The sequence below is a fragment of the Notolepis coatsorum genome, assembly GCF_963971535.1.
Source record: "Notolepis coatsorum genome assembly, chromosome: 1".
Lineage (NCBI taxonomy): Eukaryota > Metazoa > Chordata > Actinopteri > Aulopiformes > Paralepididae > Notolepis > Notolepis coatsorum.
The window spans coordinates 52,444,507-52,464,341 of NC_140165.1; the positions used below are offsets into that span (position 1 = coordinate 52,444,507).

The 19,835-nt window shown below is 44.2% G+C and overlaps 1 pseudogene across 1 annotated transcript in view; it reads right to left on the bottom strand.

Annotated features, from left to right (window-relative positions):
• LOC311232502 (E3 ubiquitin-protein ligase HECW2-like) overlaps positions 1-19,835 on the bottom strand; it is a 114,657-nt pseudogene that overhangs the window by 93,982 nt on the left and 840 nt on the right. The gene's annotated exons all lie outside the window — the stretch shown is intronic.

The window sequence follows — 19,835 nt, forward strand, 5'->3', positions numbered from 1 at the left end:
GAAGTCTCTCTGTCCTAGTTGCTGGTGTTCGCAGGCGTTTGCCTGACCGCAGCAGCTTGAACAGGCTGTTGTTGGGGTGGTGAGGGTCTTTCATTATTCTGCAGGCTCTGGATTTGCACCTCTTGTTATATAAGACCTGCAGGGGTGGTAGTGCAATACCCGTAGTACGCTCAGCTGAGTGCACCACTCTCTGTAGGGCCTTCTTGTCCTGTGCCGTGCGGTTTCCATACCAGGCAGTGATGTTTCCAGTCAAGATGCTCTCTACAGCTCCGGAGTAGAAGGACTGGAGTATCTTCCCCGATACTCTGAACTTCCTTAACTGTCTCAGGTGGTAGAGGCGCTGCTTCGCCTTCTTTACGACTGAGTCTATGTGTGTTGTCCATGTCAGGTCTTCTGAGATGTGGACCCCCAGGTACTTGAAGCTGCTCACTCTGTCCACGGTAGCCCTGTTTATCCACAGTGGTGTGTGAGCCATGAGGGGAGGGGCTTGAAATCGTTACCTAGGAAACGGGACACTCCCCCGTTACGTCATCAGCAGTAAAGAGATAATGGGCAGCGTGTCAAAGTGTCCTTGAGCAAGGCACTTCACCCCTAACTGCACGTTGCATGGTTACCTCTGCCGTCCGGTGTGTTAATGTGTGAGTGAATGTGAGGTATACGTTGTAAAGTGTTTCGGATAAAAGCTGCTCAATAAATGCAGTCCATTTACCATTCATTGCACAGACACAGACACAAGCGGAGTGCAGTATGACCATGTAACCTTGTAACCCTCATAATCCCTGCACTGCTGGCGTTGTGCAAAAGAAAAAACATACATGCAGGCACGCGCAGGTTTCGTGCGAGAACAGCTCACGTGGCCGCCCACACCGAGTCAGACTTCAGAGCGGGCGAAAGCGCACAGATTTTTACATTGGAACAGCTGTAAATGCCTAGTCGATATGCGAAGTCAGTCCCCGTTTTAATATTTTTAAAAGATTTCCAGTTCTAAGTGGCGCAGTGGGAAAGGCGCTCGCCACTAACGCAGGAGATGCTGGGTTCGAGCCCAGCTCTCGGCGTTGCTACCAGCTTGGCTGGTCGTTCATACTAACACAATTGGCAGTGTTAGAGGGTGGGAAAGCCGGTGGGTGGGGATCGGACGTTGTGGACAGCGACTCCTACAGGTCGGTTGGTGCGCCTGTACAGCAGAAACAGGAAGTATCGGGGGCAGCATGAGCCTCCCACGGAGACCCTCGCCGCTGAGAGATCGTGCTGTACAGGTGAAAAGATGCGACAGCTGCCTCCTCGTGTACCGGAGGGGACACGTGATGCAAGGCTTCTATCCTTCCTACAGCCGACCAGTGGGAGGCATAGTCTAGCAACGTTCGAGACAGGGGAGGGGAGAATTGGCGAGGCGAAATTGGGGTGGGAGAAAAATAGAAAAATAAGGAGAAAAAGTGGATTGAAAAAAAAAATGATTTCCAGTTCCAGTGTTCTATTCTGTAATTGTCCATTTTGCATGTTGAATGTTGGAATGAATTTTAGAATGATGAAATCAGTGTGACTGTACTCCTGAAAAAGTATAGTATGGGTTATTTGTATTGGGAAAGATACAGACACATTAGCTTAGCTGGTTGAACAACATCTATATGTGTGGTAATAATGCAGATATTGAGTGTATTTCTGTGAAAATGCACGTGGCTCACGCCTCAAATTCCAACCGAAACGGAAAAATGTGCTTCCCGCCCGCGGCCGGTGTGAACAGCGACACCCGTTAACAACATGGGAGCGAAAGTGAAGAGCTGATGGCTCGCCCGCCTCACGCCCGCATCCCGCGTTCGTGCCGTTACACAGGCACACACTGTACGTACAGACACACACAGATCCACACACACAGGTCAGACGGCCAGGGGGTGGATGTGGAGCTCCAGGGGGAGTGTGGCCGACAGCCAGGCTGGAAAAGAAGGCTTTTCCCTGGGGAGGAGCCACGGTCTTCCCCTGTTCAGATCAATACTGGCAGAGAGCAGCCAGGTCGATGGAGGGATGGAGGGAGTGATGGGAGAGATGGAAGGAAGGAAGGAATGGAGAGATGGAGGGATCACCTTTCCCTCTAACTCCTATTTATTTGTCTGTCTTTGTCTTTAGTAACATACAAAAAAAATCTCTCTCTCTCTCTCTCTCTCTCTCTCGTTTGCACAGGTTTGTCAGTAACAAAAAATAACATTTCATATCCTCCGATTAGCCTCAGACTTCAGACTTGGTGGGTAGGTTCGACAGTCAGCCAAGGACCTGAACTATTTGTTATATCAGTCAAAGATCCACCATGCAGATCAGAGTGCTCCCCAGTGGTGACCGGACTGCTGGACGTCCCGCGATGATGTCGGGGAGGTCGCGACCCTCTCTGCGCCGCCCCCTATCTCCCTGTCTCCGGCTGTCTCTGAGCAATGACCGGAGTGTTGAATGTCCCATGATTAAGACGGGGAGGACGCGACCCTCTTTGCGCCGCCCCTGTGCCTCAAATAGATTCGCTATCAGCTCTATCTTCAATCTTTCAAAATGTTCTGTTGCTATCGCTATCAGCTCTATCTTTAATCTTTCAAAATGTTCAGTTGCTATTGCATGCACTCATCTGTGTTTCACTTGAAACTTGAAACACTTGAGTGCATGCTTACCAACTGTTAGTCTGCAACACTACTATCACCGACATCTAAGAAGGGAGATCCCCCCTTGAATGGCCCTTCTAAGGTTTCTCTCCTCCACTGCCTGTGGAGCATTTTCCCCTATTGTTAGGTTTTAGTGAGTTTTTCCTTACCTTCGCGTGGGGTATGTCTGGGAGTGCTTGCATTCTTTCATTTATTTGCATTTATTTTAAATTTGTTGGACCTTATGGTGTTCTTGTTCTGTTCTTGACTTATTGTTATGTTTTCTTCTTGACTTGTTTAAAGAAGACATGTACGGCCCATGGGGACATTAAACGTGTGTTGTCGGGCCTTATAAATAAATTTGATTTGATTTGATTTAGGTGTGTTGAGTTTTAGTTTAGTTTATTTATTTATTTACACAGTAGTTATGATAAAAACATACACGGTAAGAACATTGTGGACATTGTGTGAGCCAAGAGGGTTTAGTCAAAGTGCTCCACTTCGATTTTGACCCCCACCTTACCTTCAACATTCACATAAAACACCTCTGCAAGACCTCATTCTATCACCTAAAAAATATATCCAAACTCCGTCCCACTTTAACCCCGTCAGACGCAGAGAAGCTTGTCCATGCCTTTGTCTCCTCAAGACTGGACTACTGTAACGGACTCTTCATCGGGATTCCTGGCAAGAGCATCCAAAAGCTGCAATACATCCAGAACAGCGCTTCCAGGATCCTGATGAGAGTCCGTAAACACGAGCACGTAACCCCCAACCACCACATTGGCTCCCCGTCTCAACTACAAAATCCTGATGCTCACCCATAACTGCATAAACGGACACGCACCCCTCTACCTTCAGGAACTCATCACTCCACAATCCTCCACCCGTACCCTCAGATCTGCAGGTAGCCTGCTCCTTCAGGTCCCCGGTACGCCTGTGGAACAGCCTCCCCATCCAGCTGAGGGCACCAGAGCCTGGCCTCTTTTAAAGCAGGCCTGTTGAAAGGCCTTTGATTGCTAGTTTTTTGTGTGTGTGCTGTTGCCTTAAAACATTTTGTTTATACTATGTTTCTAACTATGTTCTATTATTATTTTATTTTTACTCTGTATTTTATTTTTTATTAATAATTATTTTAACTATGTTTTTAACCCTGTAGCACTTTGGGATCCTAGTGAACGAAAAGTGCAATACAAATACAATTTATTATTATTATTACTTCATATTCGCCATTAACACATTCCCTGCCATGCAATTTGAGCATCTTATACCACTCTCTGCCAGCACTGTAAGCCTATGGAGATGTTCACCTTCTTTGCAGGGCTATAACTTTTAAAATTGTATTGCTAAATTGACATTACTATGGCCCATTCAACATTGATTATCTATCGTTCAGGATGTAGGAACGTTTTACTTTTTCATTCATAGATTCATGCGAAAATACTGTCTAGAATATGAATATGTTTTTATCGTTTTCTGCAGTAATTCCTAGAACGTGAGATATAGGCATAAACGCATATATAGATTATCAAATGCCGTTTGTTGGTGATACACGCTATATTACAAATTTCAACTGTACATGATCCTAAACGTTATGACTGATCATGCGCGGATGAACGGGGGGGGGGGGTCGTTTATAATTCCGTGATCGTCAGTAAATGCTTTATGTAGTATGGGTGATATATTGATTAGAGCAGTTTGCATGGATAATAATAAACAAACGCACTGAAAATGACGTCAGCGTCCTCTTACCGTTCGACGATGAGACTGGAGGAAAAAGATCCCACTTATTTGACGACGATCTCCTAAATCCATTTCCGGTTTGTATAATCATAATAAACGGCCAACTCATATCGATTATTGCGTTATGGCAGCGATCGCTACACACGAACGTGTGTATACAGTCCCGCAACAATATGCGAGTGCCGGACGCATTTCCCAGACGCACCTAGGGGTGGGACGATACATCGATCCAGATCGATATATCGATCTATTATCAATAATCAAATAGGATCGATGCAACGTAAAAAGATCGATTCATATTACGATACTCTTATTTTGAAAATCCGGCGACGTCATCACCCCGCGCCCAGTGTTGTGAAACTCTGTTTAACAACAGCACACAGCAGTAGCGTCTAGAGCGTCACTAGAGCAAGACTAGTGTGCCTATTCTGTGACCCAAAACATGTCCCTGCTGTTTTATTCCGCAACGGGTCCAATGCATCTAACCTGCTTTGCAATCCTCGCCACTCCATTATACCCACGTCGCGTTACCTCTGCCAACACTTGAAACGATTAGAGCAGGCAAAAGTGGCCCATATGTGACTCAGATCTGGGGGAGGGGGGGTTCATGACAGTGTGAACAGCACAAATCATATGGAATCTGATCTTTTCAATTCTGATTTGGGCCACTTTCATATGTGGTCCTAAAACAGATACACAGGTCTGATTTATTTTAATTAGCTGGCCTCCACTGCATTCAAAAATTAAACCATAAACTATGACTTCAGTGTCCTCCATGTTTACAGCCATCATCGTCATTGTTAATTTAAAAAATTGTTCATGTCGCGCCATGGTATATGGTTATTATATCACAGCTAAGGGGCATAGTTCGGCGCGAAGCGAAGCTGTGATATAATAACCAAATGCCACGGCCTGAAGCGAGCTATTGCTTTTATAAAACATTTACATTTAGTAATTTAGCTAACGCTTTTATCCAAAGCGACTTACAAGTTCTGTACGACAAGTAATCAGGAAGGGCACAACTCTATCAGCTGAGTAACAATGTTCATCAAAGTGTTGAGTGCTACAGTGTAGGTTAGTTTAAAAACGGATACCATGTAGGCTATGGCAATATGAATACTTCAATTGAAATGTTTATACTATTATTAGTAAATTATTATTAGTAAATAATAATAGTAAATAATAAAAATAGACCTTCCTGGCTGCCTGCACTGCAAGGCGGTTGCTATGCAACATTAACACTAACAACTAGCTGGCGTTCTTTTTTTCATAGTCGGGCAGATATGCCAGCGATTTACCAAGGCCGAACGCTGTTATAATGTGCGACCTAGGACCATTATTATACAGTTTTAATATTTTTTCAGGCGAGAATGTACCCATTTAGATTACAATTATGTAGTCAGTTCGTCCAAATAATGGCTGTTTGGACATTTGTTCCAACGTGATTGAGTGGCTGAGACAGGACTGGGTTGACGCCCAGTTTAACTGGGAATCCCCGTTCAACTTGAGGTTTAACTATCGTAACCGATCGTCCTGCTATATTCCTTTATCTGTAATTTACGGTCTCCTCAGTTGGTAGCTAGATTAATACATTTAGTATTAATAGCTTTATCCGTCTGATTCAGATAACAGACATTTTGAACCTCTCTTGGTCCATATATAAAAAAATTTAAATTTTATCCAAAGTGCTTTACAATTTGTTCATCACATTTTACCCATTCACTCACACATTCACACACCGATGGCAGAGGCAACCATGCAAGGTGCCAACCTGCACAAATCGGGAGCAATTAGGGGTTAAGTGTCTTGCTCAAGGACACTTCGACACACCCGGGAGGAGCGGGAATCTAACCGGGAACCTCCGGATTACCAGACGACTGCTCTACCTCCTGAGCACTGTCGTGAGGTGCGTGACGTGACGTCAATCTGTATGTGTCCTACGAAGTCCAGATCATCTCATTTAACAAGCATAGCTTCAACAGTGTCATAGCTGTGGATTATGCTCAATATACCATGGCTATGAACCAATGAATGAATGAATGAAAACTTTATTTAACAGATTGCAGAATGGGTACAATACAGTACGGCTCAATACACACAATTGTTAAGGGGATGCAGACCAGAGAAAGACTTTCGTCTTGTTTACATCAGGGTCCCCCATTTTCAATTCATAGTTCAATTCATTCCAATCACATTGTTTGATTTGAGAGCAACCCATTTTATAATTGCGCATTCAGAATCTGATATTGGCCACATTTACAAAATTATGTGAACAGCCAAACAAACAAAAAAACTGATCAGAGTTTTAAATCAGAATTGAGCACTAAGGCCTGCAGTGTGAACGTACAGTAGGTCCAGGTCTGACCCACAGTGTGAACGTACAGTAGGTCCAGGTCTGACCCACAGTGTGAACGTACAGTAGGTACAGGTCTGACCCACAGTGTGAACGTACAGTAGGTACAGGTCTGACCCACAGTGTGAACGTACAGTAGGTCCAGGTCTGACCCACAGTGTGAACGTACAGTAGGTACAGGTCTGACCCACAGTGTGAACGTACAGTAGGTACAGGTCTGACCCACAGTGTGAACGTACAGTAGGTACAGGTCTGACCCACAGTGTGAACGTACAGTAGGTACAGGTCTGACCCACAGTGTGAACGTACAGTAGGTACAGGTCTGACCCACAGTGTGAACGTACAGTAGGTCCAGGTCTGACCCACAGTGTGAACGTACAGTAGGTACAGGTCTGACCCACAGTGTGAACGTACAGTAGGTCCAGGTCTGACCCACAGTGTGAACGTACAGTAGGTACAGGTCTGACCCACAGTGTGAACGTACAGTAGGTCCAGGTCTGACCCACAGTGTGAACGTACAGTAGGTCCAGGTCTGACCCACAGTGTGAACGTACAGTAGGTCCAGGTCTGACCCACAGTGTGAACGTACAGTAGGTACAGGTCTGACCCACAGTGTGAACGTACAGTAGGTCCAGGTCTGACCCACAGTGTGAACGTACAGTAGGTACAGTGTGAACATACAGTAGGTCCAGGTCTGACCCACAGTGTGAACGTACAGTAGGTACAGGTCTGACCCACAGTGTGAACGTACAGTAGGTACAGGTCTGACCCACAGTGTGAACGTACAGTAGGTACAGGTCTGACCCACAGTGTGAACGTACAGTAGGTCCAGGTCTGACCCACAGTGTGAACGTACAGTAGGTCCAGGTCTGACCCACAGTGTGAACGTACAGTAGGTCCAGGTCTGACCCACAGTGTGAACGTACAGTAGGTCCAGGTCTGACCCACAGTGTGAACGTACAGTAGGTACAGGTCTGACCCACAGTGTGAACGTACAGTAGGTCCAGGTCTGACCCACAGTGTGAACGTACAGTAGGTCCAGGTCTGACCCACAGTGTGAACGTACAGTAGGTACAGTGTGAACGTACAGTAGGTCCAGGTCTGACCCACAGTGTGAACGTACAGTAGGTACAGGTCTGACCCACAGTGTGAACGTACAGTAGGTACAGGTCTGACCCACAGTGTGAACGTACAGTAGGTACAGGTCTGACCCACAGTGTGAACGTACAGTAGGTCCAGGTCTGACCCACAGTGTGAACGTACAGTAGGTACAGGTCTGACCCACAGTGTGAACGTACAGTAGGTACAGGTCTGACCCACAGTGTGAACGTACAGTAGGTCCAGGTCTGACCCACAGTGTGAACGTACAGTAGGTACAGGTCTGACCCACAGTGTGAACGTACAGTAGGTCCAGGTCTGACCCACAGTGTGAACGTACAGTAGGTACAGGTCTGACCCACAGTGTGAACGTACAGTAGGTACAGGTCTGACCCACAGTGTGAACGTACAGTAGGTACAGGTCTGACCCACAGTGTGAACGTACAGTAGGTCCAGGTCTGACCCACAGTGTGAACGTACAGTAGGTCCAGGTCTGACCCACAGTGTGAACGTACAGTAGGTCCAGGTCTGACCCACAGTGTGAACGTACAGTAGGTACAGGTCTGACCCACAGTGTGAACGTACAGTAGGTCCAGGTCTGACCCACAGTGTGAACGTACAGTAGGTACAGGTCTGACCCACAGTGTGAACGTACAGTAGGTACAGGTCTGACCCACAGTGTTTATGGCCATTAGTAAAAAAAAAAATGCCCAGATGTAAATATACCGTGGTTAGCCGGTGGCTTGTGGCTACAGTACCTCTAGAGCAGTGGTTCTCAAACTACGGGTTGCGACCAAAATTGGGGTCGCAGGTAGGTGACAGTGCATTTGAATGTAAACTTTTTTTTTAATGTTCTGGCAAGATATTTTGGCTAAATATGCCTCGTTTTATAAATGTGTATTGATAACATAGTGCTGTAATTACATTTTCTAATAAATATGCATGATCAAGTTCAACAACGTGTGCTTTTATTTTGATATTCCTTAATTCCACGTTGAAATTACGCGATACATTAAGCGCGTGGTCACGGTATGAAAAAGTTTGAGAACCCCTGCTCTAGAGCAGGGGTTCCCAAACTTTTCAGGCCGGGGCCCAGAAAATAAGGCGTCAGAGAGCCGCGGCCCCCAATGCACATCGTCTGGCTTTTTTTTTTTTTTTTTTTTGTCATGCGACCGATTTTTTAAGCCAAATATCACTTCAAGCCTATTAAGTTAGTTCAAGTTAGTTTTTCATTTATATGTGCTATTTATGAGAGGGCTAACTTGTTGCAAAATAATAATGATAATAATAATAGCCTCATTAAAATACTATTGTTGCTTCGGTTGTTTTCAGCATTTTATGTGCATAATCTGTTATTTAGTTTGAAATGTTCGTTGAAATAAGTAGATTTTTCGTTTTTGTTTATTTATTAAAGGGGAACTATCTTATAAATGGCCTTTTTGAGTGTTTAGCATTGTTTCCTAGCTATGTGAACTTATATTAATATGATCTATGTCTCAAAATTCTCATATTGGCGCATTCTTCCAATTCTCCTCTCACAATATTCACCCTCACTGAACTGAGTCATTTGAAAATGTGATGTCAGAAAGACACTGCTGCATGTTAATGTTCAGGCGGGGCCGACGCTGCACAGTGGTTTAGGAGCCCAGCCTCAAAACAGCTCGAGATCTTGAGGTAGAAAAATGCTGTTTTTGAGGACTTGATTAGAAATACAAAACAATGAATAAAAAAAATATATATATTACAGAGGTGTTCCATAGACTCACAGGAATTGTGTAAAAGTGCCCAAATAGTGAAAGAAATAGTAAAATAGTTCCCCTTTAAGTTAATATAAAACCATATAGTCACATTTTAGAATACTATAGAATAGAATTTTAGAATACAACTAGAAACACTGTCCTGGCCTGCTTCTAAGTTCAGTGGCCTGACAAAAAAAATTAAAATAAAAAAATAAAAAATAAAAAATAAAAAAAATGTTTTTTTTTATTTTTTTTTATTTTTTTTTTATTTTTTTAAATCATCTCGCGGCCCATCCGTGGCTGCTCGCGGCCCACCTTTGGGTCGCGACCCCGACTTTGGGAACCACTGCTCTAGAGCATTGGTTCTCAATCTCAAAAGGATTTTGTGGGGGGGGGGGGTATACAAATACAACATCATGTTCATAATCTTTGGTATTATCCTTTTTTTCTTGTTAAAAATAATAATATTTGAAGTCTAAAGCCTTCCTCCAATCATCATGATCAAGTTAAATAGCCTGGAAATGGCAAATATAAAACATTATTTCGTGTCAAAGGTCACCGTTCTGTCTGTACCTCACTATGTAGGGACGATCGCAGAACAGGCGTGTCCCTCTGTAGGGGCCGTGAGACAAAAAGGCTGAGAAACAGTGTTCTAAATTTAGCCGCACTGCACCCTGGTCGCTGACAACAGAGGGAGACGACGCGGCTTTTCGTTTCTGGGATACACCTCTCCTGGGATGAATCGTAGGCCTGGATCGTAAATCCTACAATTTACAACCATTTCCTCAGTAGACCATAGGAAGACATGGGTCTGGTTACACTGAAAACGTCCTATTTTGGAAAGGTAGCTACTTGCATTGTGATTATTGTACTGTGATTGTTATACTGCAGATTTATTTTTATTGCACTGCACTATTGCACTATTATATTCCGTCTATACTTTTTGCATTGCTCTTATTCTGTCTATTTTTATACACATTCTATGTCTGGACTTTATGCATTGCTTTTATTTAGTCAGAAACCTGCTAATAGTCTTTTATAGATTTTAATGTCAGGAATCTATCATAATCAATGAGGCAGAAATCTATTAAAATCTTGTTTTTATAGATCTTAATGAGAAAAATCTATAAAAAGAAATAGAAATAGGTTTTTAATGTAAATTATCTGAATTATACCAATTTTATGCATATTTTATGCCTATGTCTATTTTTATGCTCATCACTGCTGTGAAGGACTTTGGGCTGCAATTCTTGTATGAAAGGTGCTATACAAATAAAGTTTATTATAATTGTTTATTATTGTATTATGGTTTTTGAAGGCTAAAATACTTGCCCCTGTTGGATTGGATCGGTGAGAGGATGCAGGAACAATGCCAAGTTTCTCAACTGTAAAATGATCGTACTAGTCAATGTCCTGCCAGACAATGTCCTTTAAGATAGAGGAGAGAAAGGAATGATACATGGTGCAGGTACACGTGCAAACACATGCACTTAAAGGCTCATTCTGTTATTTTTAAACCAGGACCCCATTTTCCCATAATTCTTAAATTTTGTATTCTATTTCTTTTTTGGGCTTTCTGTATTTTTTACCCATCCCAATTTTAGTCGTTATGCCAATTCCCTTCCTGGTCGTTGCGCGCATTGCCCCACTGTCGGCCTGGGGAGGGTGTAGAACTACCACATGCCTCCTCCGATATATGGAGTCGCCAGCCGCTTCTTTTCACCCGACAGCGAGGAGTTTCACTGGGGGAACGTAACGCGTGCAGAGTTTCACTGGGGGAACGTAACACGTGCAGAGTTTCACGCTATTTCCCCCAGATCCTCTCCCTGCTGAGCAGGCGCCCCGACCGACCAGTAGGAGTCGCAGTTTACAACGATCAGGACACATACCCCACCGGCTTCCCACCCGCTAACACTGCCAATTGTGTTAGTAGGGACGACTGACCATGCCGGAGGTACCGCTGACAGCTGGATTCAATCCCAGAGTCTCTGCGGTGGTAGGCGAGTTCGTAGTCCACTGCACTACCCAGCCGAACTCATTTTCCCATAATTTGGAGTCTAATTGACTGAATCGCTGCAGCCGGCAGCCACAAAATGGGCTGCAATGTAACAATTTGGGGCATTTGTGGCCAGAACCAAACCAATCCACCAAATCTCAGGCAGGTCGTTTAGATTGGATTAGATTCAAATGTATTGTCATCATACAGCACAAGTACAGTAAGACGGAAATAAGTTTGGCATCCAACCAGAGCGCAAATGTAATAGTAAAGTGCAATAGTAATATACAATGTACAGGTGATTAGACTGGGTGTAAAATATATAAATTAGTACTACTGAGTAATAGTACTAATCAGATGTATGTACAGAGTTGTAGTATTAATATGTACAGTGATACAGGTATAAAGACACTATGGTAGGTACTGTAAGGGCTTTGATTTGTCCCTGTACACAATGTTTTTAACCTGCTACGCATAGTGTGTGTGTTGCCTGCACGACTGTCTGCATTGCTTGTCCGACTGTACTCTGTGTCACCTGTCCATGTAATGTCCTTGTACTGTATGTCGCATGATCTGATTGATGCATGAATGTCTAGTGAGTGAATGTACAGAATATGTTTTAAATTGTTTCTATATTAGTCTTAATGTCTTTCTATCGTTTCTGAAAGAACATTTTTTCTTTTCTGGCTTTAACATCTAGCCCAGGGACTACAGCTGAAAACTAGCAACCCTGCTAATGTTGGCATCTTTACAGTTTTTCATTTTTATTCATTTATAAATGTATAACTGTTGATTGATATGCACTGTCCCATATCAAATAAACAGAGTAAATAAAAATAAAAAAGGGATATGGGATATAGATATAGTAACTACCGGTATCTATAGCGGCACGGTGGTGTAGTGGTTAACACTGTCGCCTCACAGCAAGAAGGTCCAGGGTTCGATTCCCGCTTGGGGACCAGGTTTCCATGATGCCAGTTACCCAGGTGGGGTATCTCCCAGGCCTTTCTGTGTGGAGTTTGCATGTTCTCCCCGTGCTCACAAGGGTTTCCCCCCCGATAAGATAAACCCAATGGAAAAACATGCACAACAATCGATCGCTAACGCTGTGGCGTCCTTGACGAAGACGGACAGGAGCACTTGGATTGGTCCCCTGGCGCGGCTCACGTTGACGCCTGTCTACTCCCGGCTGCCCTTGGGGGGGAAGGACGACGGGATGGGTTAATCTCAGATACGAATTGCATGCATGCATCGCATGTGTGCCGATTGATGACCTCTGAGCAGGTCCTAAATTATTATTATTATTATCTACAGATACTGTATGTAAAAAAGATTATATGCAGGTATGTGACAGATGTGGATATATATATATATACGGTAAGAATAATTCATAAATAAATATATACAGCCTTGCATGCTGTCATACAGTTATGAGAGTTATGCGGCTTATATGGGTTCTTGTGGTGGCTCACCGTTCACCGCAATTCTCCCACATTATCATTCAAATGTATTTTTCTTCATCCCTCTTTTTCTTCCTTCCGTCTCATTTCTCCCAGGTGAACTAAGAAGGTATGTGCATTGAATGTATTTCCCTTTAGCATTATGATTGATCATTTCATTCTCATGCGTGCAGTGATTTAACTCCACAGGTCGTATCCTGAAGGTAGTGTGTGTGGCAGACCGTCTGGTGCGGTAATAGAAGGCCGCTATGTATCAGCCGAGGCACTGGGGCATATGCCCCATCAGCGGCGATGCAGCGCACCTGTGCCAAACGCGCCCGAGACAGGTGAGCGCAATCACCACTCAATCAAGCAGCATAGAAAATGGAGACAGAGAGACAGAATCATTGGAGTAGCTGAGGCGAAACCTGTACAGAAAGAGAGGAAGTGAATAAGAAGAGGAGGAAGATTATTGTCTGTGTGACCAATGCTGTGTTTATCTGCTTTTGGAAGGAGGTCCCTGCTGTGTGCTATAACCCCTGATCGTCTGAGAAGCGCTCTTTGTGTACCGAACCCCGCTAACGGACCAAGACAATTCTCACGCATTACGGACTGGCTGACGATATCACTAACCTCTCCTTGCGTATTCCAAGGTTCAAAACTAATATGGGCAAATGTTCTTTTAAATTCTGGGGAGCCACAAATTGGAATTTGCTACCTTCACAGCTAAAATGCATTAGTAGCCGACACAATTTTAAGAAAAAAGTAAAATCATGGCTCCTCGACAATGTCAAAAACTAGATTTTAAAATGCATGAAAATGTTTTCTGATACATTGTTGCCTGTGGCTACGTTTGTACTGCATTAAAAATGTTCATGTCTATGTAGTTTGTCAAATTGTTATTTATGGTCATGTTTTGTATTGCTCGTCTGTCTGAGACCAAGGACCACAATGGAAATAAGTCTTGACTTTTTTGTGTAGCATCCTTGAAGTTTTTCTGGAATCTTGTTTTTTTTTTTTTAATGTCTAATAAAATAAAATATTTTTCCCTAAACAGCAATACAACTTGCGTCTACCTTGTACCTCTGGTGACAGCTCAAAACACCCCAGAGTCTGTCACAGTAGGTAGAAGTGTGTTCTTATTGCGGCGCTCGCAAGTCACTCCCAGTATCCTTTGTATCCTCCTGTGAGTAAGGCCACACTTCCCAGAGGATGATGCCTCCTAAAGTGTGTAAACGGAAGTACAGGAAGTACCGGCTGCAGGCTTTCCGGTTTAGACAAAACAATTATAGAAACGTGTGAAGTGCACAATATTTCCTTGTTTAAGCCACTGCAATGGCTTTGCCTGAAGAATTTAGTCAAGTCAAGTCAATTTTATTTATATAGCACATTTCCAAGCAGCGGCAGCTGGCACCAAAGTGCTTCACTTTGATAAAAAACTAAATATTACGATGCAAGATATAAAATTTTAAACACAGTAAAACAATGAATGTAATAAAAACAGGTAGGACACAGTAAAGCAAAGAAGATAGAAGGGCCAGGGGTCTAGAAGATAGAAGGGCCAGGTGTCTAGTGGTGATTAAGTGGGGGGGAGGCCAGGGAGAACAGGTAGGTTTTTAAAAGTGATTTAAAAACCTGCAAGGTCTGGGCGGCCCGTATATTGAGGGGGAGGCTGTTCCACAGTCTAGGCGCTGCGGTGGAGAAAGCTCTGTCCCCCCTAGTCTTGAGCCTTGTTCTAGGCACCACTAATAGCAGCTGGTCAGGAGGGATCGTGGGGGGTGTGGCGGTGCAAGAGCTCAGATAGAGTGGGAGGAGCCGTGCCATCGAGTGATTTAAAAACCTTTAGGGCTCATTTAAAATCTATCCTAAAGCAAACAGGCAGCCAGTGGAGCGAGGCCAGAACTGGGCTGATGTGCTCATGTTTTTTTGTTTTGGTGAGGAGGCGCGCGGCTGCATTCTGCACCAGTTGTAAGCGGCGAAGCAGGGATTTGTCGATGCCTGTGTAGAGGGCATTGCAGTAGTCGAGGCGAGTGGTTTGATTGATTGATTGAAAAGTTTATTAACAGATTGCAGAATGGGTACAGTACAGTACATCTCAATACATACAATTGTTAAGGGGATGCAGACCAGAGAAAGACTTTCGTCTTGTTTCCACCAGGGTCCCCCATTTTCAATTCATCATAACATATATGACATACATGACATACAGATAGACAGTACTGCTACATCTATACATTTATGACATATCAGATTTGCAAATACAGTACTGTTTGTGATACAAAAGTGTCCAGAAAAGGAGTGTATATACATTTGGCGTAGAAACTGTACATTGGAGGAGGTTGGTGGGGTGGGGTTGGTTGGGTTGGGTGAGGGCTGTACATTGGAGGTGGGGGGGGGGGGGGGTTGGGTAGGGGACACACACACATTTTACACTGTACATTGGAATATTGACAAAGCCTTACTTGGTCATTTACTGTACAACTAGGTTAGGACATTTGTAGGGGCCAGTTTCGAATTGCAGTCTCACGTAGGTGTTTTTTGAGAGTGTTTTTGAAGGTGGGTAGTGATTCACATTCCTTTACAGCTTTAGGCAGGGCGTTCCACATTGATGTGGCATAATTGCGAAACGTGTTTAGTCCCTTGTTTGAGCCGAATCTGGGTTTTACATGATTTGTGGAGCTCCCTCTGGTGTTGTGATCGTGGTATTCACTGACCTTTGGGAAGTATTTTGACATGTACATGGGTACCTTGGTCGCGTAGTGTATCTTGTAGACCAGGCCCATTGCAAGTTGCTGTACTCTGTCGTCTACTCTAAGCCATCCTAGGTTGTCAAAGTGGGCAGGGGTGAGGTGGGTTCTAGGAGTCAGGTCAAGTAGTAGTCTGACTAGCTTGTTTTGAGATGTTTGTAATTTGTTTTTTAGTGCCTTTGAGGTGCTTTGGTACCATGAGGTGCAAGCATAGTCGTAGTACCCTTGAATGAGTGCTCCTGCTAGAGTCTTCAGGGTATTCTTGTTTACCAGAGAGGAGATCCGGTACAAGAATCGCGTTCGTTGGTTGACTTTTTTTATTACATTGGATGCCATTTTGTCACAGGAAAGATTAGCCTCTAGGATGGAACCCAGGTAGGTAATTTCATCTTTCCTTGTGATAATATTGTCACCCACTGTAACCGAGAAGCCGTCGGTCTTGCTGAGTTTGTTATTTGAACCGAAGAGAATGGACTCTGTTTTGCCCATGTGTAATGATAGTTTATTGTCGGCGAGCCATATGCAGATTTTGCCTAGTTCCGAGCTGAGGGCTTTTTCAACCTGTAACTTGTTCTTGTCAGAGACCAGCAGGGCTGAGTCGTCCGCAAACAGGAACAAGTTGCAGTCACAAGCTGACGACATGTCATTTGCATAAATTAGGAATAGTAGCGGTCCTAGTATGCTTCCTTGTGGAACACCACAGCTCACTGTGAGGGGGGGGGGATAGGGTACCGTTTACTTCCACCATCTGTTCCCTCCCCTCCAGGTAGGATTGTATCCAGCTCACTGATAAACTATCAAAACCAATTGCTTTTAGCTTGTCAATCAGAATGGTGTGATTGACAGTGTCGAAGGCCTTTTGTAGGTCCAGCATGACCATGCCGCAGTATTTGCCCGCGTCCACCTCTTGTTTGATGTGGTCGTTCAAGTAGAGAAGGCATGTGTCAGTGGAGTGGGATGTTCTGAAGCCAGATTGGAATTCGTAGATTAGATTTTTTTCCGCGAGGTACTTTTCGATCTGTTCGTATACTATTTTTTCCATGACTTTCGAGATGGATGTAAGGATAGAAACAGGGCGGTAGTTACCCGGGTCTAATTTGCTGCCCTTTTTGTGCAGGGGTGTTACTCTCGCAATTTTGAAGTCCTTGGGGACGTGTCCCTGTTTTATGGAGAGGTTTATTATGTGTGTGATGACTGGGGTGATGGCTGCTGCTGAGTCTCTGAGGAATTTGGAGGGGATGTTGTCATGGCCAGTGGCCTTGTTGGGTTGGAGGGCGCTCAGTTTTTTGAGTACCTCATCTGTAGTTACTATTTCCAGTTTGAAGTCGTCTTTGTGGACGCCTAGGTTCATGTAGTATGCTACTATGTGTTCTACCCCATACTGCCCTGAGTGGGAGGGTAGTTTGTTTACCAGTGTTGTGGCTATGTTTGTGAAGAAAGTGTTTAAGTAATTGGCTACATCCAGCTTGTCTGTGATGAGCGTGTTGTCCGTCTTTATGTTTATGTTTGAGAACCTGGTTTTGAGTTTTTTACTGCAGCCTAGTTGATTGTTGAGTAATTTCCAAAGTTCACGTGGTTTATTTTTGTTTTCCTCGGTTTTGTCATTGATGAAATTTTTTTTAGCAGTGGTGACAAAGGCATGTAACACCGTCTCTAGGTTACTTTGGGAGAGGTATGCCTTTGTCTTCGCCAGGAGTCTGAGGTGGTAAAAACTGTTTTTGACTACGGCGGTGACCTGTTTATTGAATTTAAAATTGCTGTCGAAGATAAACCTGAGGTTCCTGACAGAGGTGGAGAGGTTTGGACCCAGGGGACCAAGTGCGTCGATGAGGGGGGCCGGGGGGGGGGGCACTATTAAAAACAATGACCTCTGTTTTCCCTTCGTTTAGTGTCAGGGAGTTTTCAGACATCCAGCACTTGATCTCTGCCAGGCAGTCAAGTAGTGGTTGTATTGATGTTTTGTTTTGGATGTTTTTTCCTATTGCTAGGTTTTAGTGAGTTTTTCCTTACCTTCATGTGGGGTATGTCTGGGAGTGTTGCCTTTATTTTGCATTTATTATTATTATTATTATTATTATCTGAGGGCAGAGACTTTGCTGATGAAGAAATGTTGGAAGCCTTCACATAGAGCTAATGAGGGTACAACAGAGGGAGTGGCACAGGGGTTGATGAGGGAGTTTAGGACTTTGAACAAGTCCTGGGGTTTATTGGAATTTTTTGTGACTACTGTAGGTTGGAAATGTAGATTGTTTTTGCAATTTTGACGGCTGTTTGGTAGATGGACAGAGCGCTGTGTAGGATTTGGAGGGAGACATGCAACCTGTCCTTCCTCCACTTCCTCTCGGCACGTCTACATGCACATCTAAGAGCATGCGTGGATTCATTTAGCCAGGGTGTGGGGAGGGGTTTTATGCGTTTAGTTTTAAAAGGTGCTACAGTATTTAAAATATCGGTGCATGACTCGTTGAACATGGAGAGATAGTCATCGATATTTGGGACACTTTGCCTTGAAGACACAGATTGGGGAGCTGGAGAAAGCATCAGAAAATGGGCAGTAGTGTCAGAGGTAAACATGCAGGATTTTTTTGTAGGTACATGAGGGGAAATAGCAGAGCAGGGGATTTTAGTGGAGAAAACAATAGGCAAGTGGTCAGAAAAAGCAGCAGCACATATATCAATTATATTGACAGATAGTCCAAATGACAGAACGAGATCAAGTGTGTGTCCTTTTTCATGCGTTGGTACTGTGACAGATTGGGTGAGGTTGAAAGAGTCAATGAGATTTAGGAAATCTCGCGACAGGGGATGTGATTCGCAACACACATGGATATTAAAATCGCCGCATAGGAGAATGTAATCGTATCTCACCATCAATCCGGAGAGGAAGTCCATGAAGTCGTTTAAAAAGTGCTTGTTGTATTTAGGCGGGCAGTATATGACGGCGCAGAACACGACGGATGACAAATTTTGTTCAAAAGATTGTACTTCGAAGCTAGCGTACTTCGCTGCCGGCTGTGAAAGGCGGCAGTGGAGAGTGGATTTGAACACAGAGGCTAAACCACCCCCTCTGCCCGAGGAGCGAGGGGTGTTGAAGAAGGTGCAGTCGGGGGGGAGAAGTTCAGAGAGCGGCAGTAGCTCGCCAACTTGGAGCCACGTCTCGGTAATGAACATGAAGTCCAGGCCACGGGAGGTGAAGAAGTCGTTTATAATGAACGTTTTGTCGACCTAGCATTCAACAGGGCTAAGTGGAGGTTTAGCTCTGAGCTAGCCGGCGGTGGGGCACGCTCCAGCCGCCGAAGGACATCAAAACACACACCACCGCTGGGCCTGCGGGCCCATGGATTTACTACATGACCAGGACGTTCTAGCTTGTTTGCCGACAGGATTCGGGAATGGTTTGGTCCGTTCGGAGGCAGCTTCCAGGGGAAGTACATACACCGGAAATTCTACCCCATACACACTTTCGGCCGTAGTTCTTTACCAATCTCACGGAGGAGATAAAACTGGGAACGAGGTTACTCTGAAAGTTACTCAGGTTACTCAGGGAAAAATTCTTTCCCCAGGAATGCCCTATTGGCGTTTTCCTTCCCCCATCTTATTCCTAGCTGACAAGGAATGCGCGGCTCCACGTGCATCCTCCCCAAGAGGCCTGGGTTTAGGCCGCTGCAACTCTGCATTAATAAACATAATCGATTTCTATTGAATCTGTTAACTTGTATCTTGTGTCTGTGTGGTCATTGATGTGAGCCGTTACCTTTTAAATGCTGCAGATGCTGACTAAGCACATTTTATCATTAGTCTCTCCCTCTCTCCCTCTCTCACATACACACACACACACACACACAGTCCATTAGTTTAAGTTATGGTACCAAGTAATCTATTTACAAGCCAGTAGCTGCTGTACAGTGCTTTCTGCTGTAGCAGAGAGACACCGAGACAAGTAGAGAGAGAGAGAAAAACATACAGACAGACAGGTAGGTGGACAGACAGACAGTTGTTATATGTTTTTTCCTATTGCTACAGACGGTTGTTATATGTTTTTTCCTATTGCTACAGACCGTTGTTATATGTTTTTTCCTATTGCTACAGACAGTTGTTATAT